Source organism: Chroicocephalus ridibundus, chromosome 1 (assembly GCF_963924245.1).
Source record: "Chroicocephalus ridibundus chromosome 1, bChrRid1.1, whole genome shotgun sequence".
In the NCBI taxonomy this organism is placed as follows: domain Eukaryota; kingdom Metazoa; phylum Chordata; class Aves; order Charadriiformes; family Laridae; genus Chroicocephalus; species Chroicocephalus ridibundus.
The window spans coordinates 162,787,250-162,793,249 of NC_086284.1; positions in this window are offsets into that span (position 1 = coordinate 162,787,250).

The window sequence follows — 6,000 nt, forward strand, 5'->3', positions numbered from 1 at the left end:
ACCAGGCTGCTCAAAGCCCCATCCAGCCTGGCCTTGAACACCTCCAGGGATGGGGCCTCCACAGCTTCTCTGGGCAACCTGTTCCAGTGCCTCACCACCCTCACAGTAAAGAATTTCTTCCTGATATCTAATCTAAATCTCCCCTCTTTCAGTTTACAACCATTACCCCTCGTCCTGTCACTCCACTCCCTGATAAAGAGTCCCTCCCCATCTTTCCTGTAGGCCCCCTTTAAGTACTGGAAGGCCGCTATAAGGTCTCTCTGGAGCCTTTTATTCTCCAGGCTGAACAACCCCAACTTTCTCAGCCTGTTCTCATAGCAGAGGTGCTCCAGCCCTCGGATCATCTTCGTGGCCTCCCAATGCCTCTGGGAGGAACCAGAGGAGAACCTCCCATTTCTCCAACAGGTGTTATTACATATATGTAATATAGCCCTCTTTGAGCAGCAGTCCTCAAACCAGCTGTCCGTCCTGCCCTGTCTTGCTGATGAGTCCACGAGTGGCTCTGCTGAAGGTTGCCTGAAGCTAAACGGTCATGGCTTCATCTCTGAGCTACTCCCCCTCTCGCAGCCAATTCTGCAGCAGGACTTCACCATGCCACAGGACCCCATGCTCCTCAAGTAGAAGAGCTTAGATGGAACGAAGGGTGCAAAGCACTTTCTCTCTGAAGAATGCAGCCTAAGAGCCGTGGGTTTTTGCCTTACCAACTGCATGAGGGTTTCATGCGGCAAACATGGATAAATGCCGGGGAGCAGCATGGCCACACGCCTCTGTCACAAGTGCATTTTTATCACACACAGCTTTCTGAAATATTCTTGTTAAAAAGAACAAAAAAATCTCCAAAGCATCCTTGTCTCAGCAGATGCTAGAAGTGAAACCTGGGGGGGAGAGGCTGGATTTGCCCACGCAGCGCTGGCTCTGGCCTCTGCTGTCACCCCTGTGGAAAACCCAGGTCCAAGCTCAGCTCCCTGGAGAGCACCTTCCCCCCACCCCCGCGAGAACACATGGAGCTTGCACCAAAGGCTCCGTGCTGGGAGTGTGGCCCACAGGAGGACACTCAAAGCCAAGGGACCATGAGGGTCCACGAGCGACAGGCCAGCGCAGCATCCCCCCAGTGCTGCAACCTGCGAGGGCAGGTCCCTCCCACGGGACAGGACTCTGAGCTGAGATGGGAGGCTCCGAGAGCTCCTGCAGCCTCCCTCCAGCGAGCCTCAGCAGAAAAACAGAGAACAAGAGGGAAGGGCAAAAGAGTTAATTGCTGAACTTCCCCTCCCGGGGCACCTGCAGGAGAGGAAGCAAGAGCAGAGGCACGATGGAGCCCAGGGTGGTGAGGTTTGCAATCGTGGGGCCAAAAGGGCCTCTGGAGCAAGGGGCCTGATGCCCAAACCCTCTTGCCAGTGCCTGGACCTGGGCCGCCTGGGTCCACTGGGGAGGGAGGGCTTCTGGTCCCCAGTCAGCATTTGCAAAGGACAGCAGCCTGTTCACACGAGCCTGTTCACACGGGTGATGTTTTGAACGGCAGGTCATGCCTCAGCGAGCGCTTACAGCTCTCGGTGCCTCCAGCTCCCTCCACACATTGCCTGTGGCTTCCCCTGGAAGAGAAACGAAGCCATCCCCGAATGTATACCCCCAGCATGGGGAGCTCAGGCTCCTCCCTGCTGCCCCTGGGATGCCCTGAGCCCACCTCAGGGTAAGGACCCCTTCTCATCTCACCTTCCTCCTCCCCAGACAGCCAGCCCAGGAGCTGGCAAAGCCGAGAGGGGACCGTCCCCGAGGAAGGCCTGAGGGCAGGGGAATTGGCTCACCGCTATTTTTGTCATGGGGCGAACAGTTGGGACAGGTTTTTGGTGGCTGCCAAGTAGGGTCAGTTTGAAGCGATGACCAACAGGTGAAAATTCAGAGAGCTGCTCGTGGCCACCCGGGCGAGCCTGTCCCCTCCCCACCAGGCAGCCAGCCATGGTCACCGTGCTCTTCACTGTGGGCCACCCAGCACACAGACTTGTCTGACAGGGATGACGTCTCTTTTTCTCAAGCAACTGAAAATATGAAGAACAGGGATGAGGGTATGGAATCTTTCCATGCCCAAATTAGTACTGTTGTACTTGTTATAGATTATGCCAGTAATAGCTTGAATAATTTTGCAAGGTTTCTATTGAGGACAAACTTGTGAAAAAAACCTGCCAGATCTGCAAGGGATCACTTTAAGTAGAGGCCGGGTGTTTTGCATTGTCAAAAATTGCTTTATGATCGCGAAAAAATAAAATGACACCACTATAAAGAATCCCTTTAAATGCTTTTCCCTTTTTAAAAGCGTTTTCTGGTGTTGCTATTTTAAAAAGAAATAACGCTGCCTGATCGCTTGTGACCACCAGATGGCTGTGGTCCCTCGCACACTCAGACCGAGCTCCACCAACTGCGGAGGAGAACCCCTTGCTTCGCAGTGACCTGCTTTGCCGCTCTTGCAACCACTGGAAACAAAACAAATCAAAGTTTTTCCTTATTCTAAGTAGCAACCATTAGCCCGGTGTGGAGTCACACAGCGACCGCTCTGCAGCACCTAGTCAGGCGTTACGACTGCGCAGGGGCCAGGAAGGAGCGCTTGCACTGGGTCTAAGCATCCATTAACAGTTGCACTGGGAACAGGATCCTGGCCTGGATGGATATTTTGCATGACCCAGAGCAGTTTTTATTTCTATGTAAGCCAAAGAAAGGCATAACTTCTTTGTACTGGGTCAGAGTTGTTCCACATCTCTAAAAATCAAATATATGCTAAAAGTTAATGTGAATTTCCATGATGTGTGGTTCTTGGCATACCAGCAACACATTCGTAGAGGCAAAAAAATACATGCTTCTCTTTTACCAACCTCTAAATAGCATATGATTTTTTTTTTTGAGGAGTGGTTAATGAAAACATCTGATTTCCCACAACATTGTCTCACAAATCAGCACAGAAGTGTCCTGTGCTAGTACACTGGGAAGGCTGCTCTCCATCCCACAGGACTTTCATGTTCCTCTGTGATGCTAAAACTTCCTGAAAGCTTAACTTTGGATAACAAAATTCCCCCTTCCTTCAACAAAATGTGAATAAAGCCACTTCCCCTTCCCTTCAGATTGCTGTTACTGGCGCTGCTTAGGGCCCGTGGAGATGCTGGGAAGTGATGTACAGTGGGGACCCGGTGGGCAGCAGAGAGGGGGGTTGTGAGGAAGGAAAACATTTCTGTAAGTTACTTGTTTTTATCCGTGTGGGGGCATAAGCAAATTGAAGCACGATGAGAGGAAAGAGACCAAAAAAAAAAGGAAGGAGGTCAGGAAAATGTGCAAAAACACAAGCAGAAAAGTAGGTGTCTCAATGCTCCGGAGCGAGGACATGGAGGTGGCCGGTGGTGACGGAGAGGAGGTGCAACACAAGGAGCTGTACTGGCAGCCAGTCTGTTTATTTTCCATGTCTCCTGAAGACCTTTCACAAACCACGAGGTCAGAGGTGACTTCTTGCACCAGGGTGGTGCCAAGGTGCTTGGTAGCCCTCAGGAGATTTCTCTTTTGTTGACTTGTCGGCTCTCTCCTGGCTTTTCAGGCACCCCGAGCATCCCGCCCGGCAGCTCTGCTGCGTGTTGGGTGAACAAGTGGCCCTGTTGCTTTCCGTCAGTGACCGGTGAAACCCAAGTGAGGGAACGGGGACTCAGGGACACGGGCTCACAAGCAAAAGCTTCCTCTTCCCTCTCTGCCGTCACCCTTGCAAAATCTCGTGTGCGTGGGAGGGTGCACGCGAATCACAGCGGTTGGGACTGCACCAGCGGGCAGATTCGCTTCCCCCTCCCAGCGGGGTCGCCAGCGGTCAGAGGGACCGAGATGGGTGAGGGGGGACAGGATTGCTCCACATGAGCGGGAGAAGATCCTGGCGGTGCTGTCTCCAGCAGCGTTCCTATGGGGCTGGACCTTGGTCCTTGCCGAAAGCCCCTGGCTGGGGGACGTGGGAGTGTTTTGCTCTGCAACAGCAAGGCTGGGGGCTCAGCCCTGGCAAGGAGACCCCCGGGGAGGCGGGCTCTGCAAAACGGTTCTTCTCCGGCGGGGATCAGTAATTCCCTCCCGGCACAGAAAAGCCACATCTGCTGGTCTCCAGGTGCTGTGTTTTCCTGGCCAGTCTCAGCAGAAAAGCACGGATCAGGCACAAGATGAATTTGACAGCGGGGTGAGGTGAGGATACTGCTTTCCTGCGGCTTTAGGGGAGGCTCTTTCTCGAGCGCAGAGCATCAGGAAAATCTGTGTTTAGAAAAATTGCTGCAAGGCAATTCAGTGGTATTTTTAGCTCCTTGACCAAAAAAAAAAAAAAAAAGAACCTGAAATACCAGGTCAATCTCAGTGGGAGATAGGTGCCAGTTTCTCTGAGCTCCTTTGCACAATTTAATTCCAAATAGAAAAAAAGAAAAAAAAAAGCCAGGGTGCAGGTGATCCATTGCCCTCAGTGCCCCTCTGCCCATCCCCGCTGCCTCCGGGCAGGGACGTGTTTTGTGCAGCGTTTTACACCATCAATCACCAGCTCCGGCAGAGCGATAAGGGGGTGGCCCGTCCCATGCCAAGCACCTTTGGTCCCTCTTGCCTCTGCCAGACCGCACCCGGCAGCTGAACACTTCCAATTCAATTCCCACATTGCCCAGGAGCTCTTGTTAATGATTATTTAGCTTAAGAACGGCAGCCACGGTCCCGAGGTCCTGCTGTGCTGGGCACCGCGCAGGTGAAGGGATCTCTGACACACAGAGCTGACACCCCCGGCTCCTCCAGTGCCCGGGATGCTGGGGAAGACCTCCCCAAAAAAGATGTTCTTGCTCTTTTGCACTAGCCGCTGTGGTCCATAAGCACCGCGGTACGCACGGCTCTCCAACGTTGAGCCCACCCTGCCCCTAAATGAAGGGCTTTGAAGAAATATTTGCCCTTGCCAGCTCCTCTTTGTCTTATTCCTTCTTGTCAGCATGTAGCGTCATACTTTGAAAACAAAGTCCTTCCAAAGAGCAGCTGGGTCAGGTAAACTCAGTTTTACCTGCCTGCCTTGGGGTGATCTTTTGTAATGAGGGAAGAAAAAGGGAGGGGGAAAGGGGGGGACATAGCCTATGCCACAGACACCCTGAATAGCCTTAAGTAAGTTGCTTAAAACAGGAACACTGTGCATGCCAGCCTCTAAACTCCTTCCCACACCTTATGTCTCCTGGGTTTGGTGTTTTCCACCAGCACAGGCGAAGCCGGCTGCCCATCCAGCATTCCCAGAAAGCAGTGTTCCCCTGCCTCGATTCCCCGCCGTATGGAGCGGGGACTGTCCCGGTCCCAGGACAGACAGACACGGTGTCCTCCATGTCCCCACGTCAGCGAGGTATGCAGTTTTCCCGACCTGGGTGGGACACCAGCTTTTCCAGCCTTTCCTGCCTGCCCCACCACCGGTGCAGCTGGTCAGCACAGCTGGATGGGGAGCACAGCTGGATGGGGAGCATTTTGATGCCGCACGTCCCGCCGGGACCACCCCCACTCTTGCGTGAGCCCCAAAACCCCCCCTTCCTGGCCCCAGCTAATGCGGGCGTGGGCATCCTGCTGAGTCAGGGTCAGGCCGGGCCACCCCATATTCGCTGAGTCAAGGTCAGGCCGGGCCACCCCATATTTGCTGAGTCAAGGTTCGGGGGAAGGGGGTGGTGAGGCTTTTGCTGAGTCAAGGCTTGGGGCTCTTTTGCTGAGTCACGGCGGAGCAGGCTCGGCCTGAGGCTGTGTATGGAGGGGGCGGATGCCTGAGCGCCGCCCTGAGATTGCAGCTGCTGCTCTTGGCCCCGCTCCCGCATCTCGGGACAATCGGAGAAATCTCCAGAAACAGCCCCAGCCGCTGGCAGCCCATCAGCTGCCGTGGAGGAGGAAGGAGGACACGCGTCTCCCATAACCCAGGGGCAGGGAACCACGCAGAGGTGGTTTGGAAACTTTGTGGGGGGAGAGGTGGGGGTGTCTGGGTCTCACTCTCTTTGCAAAACT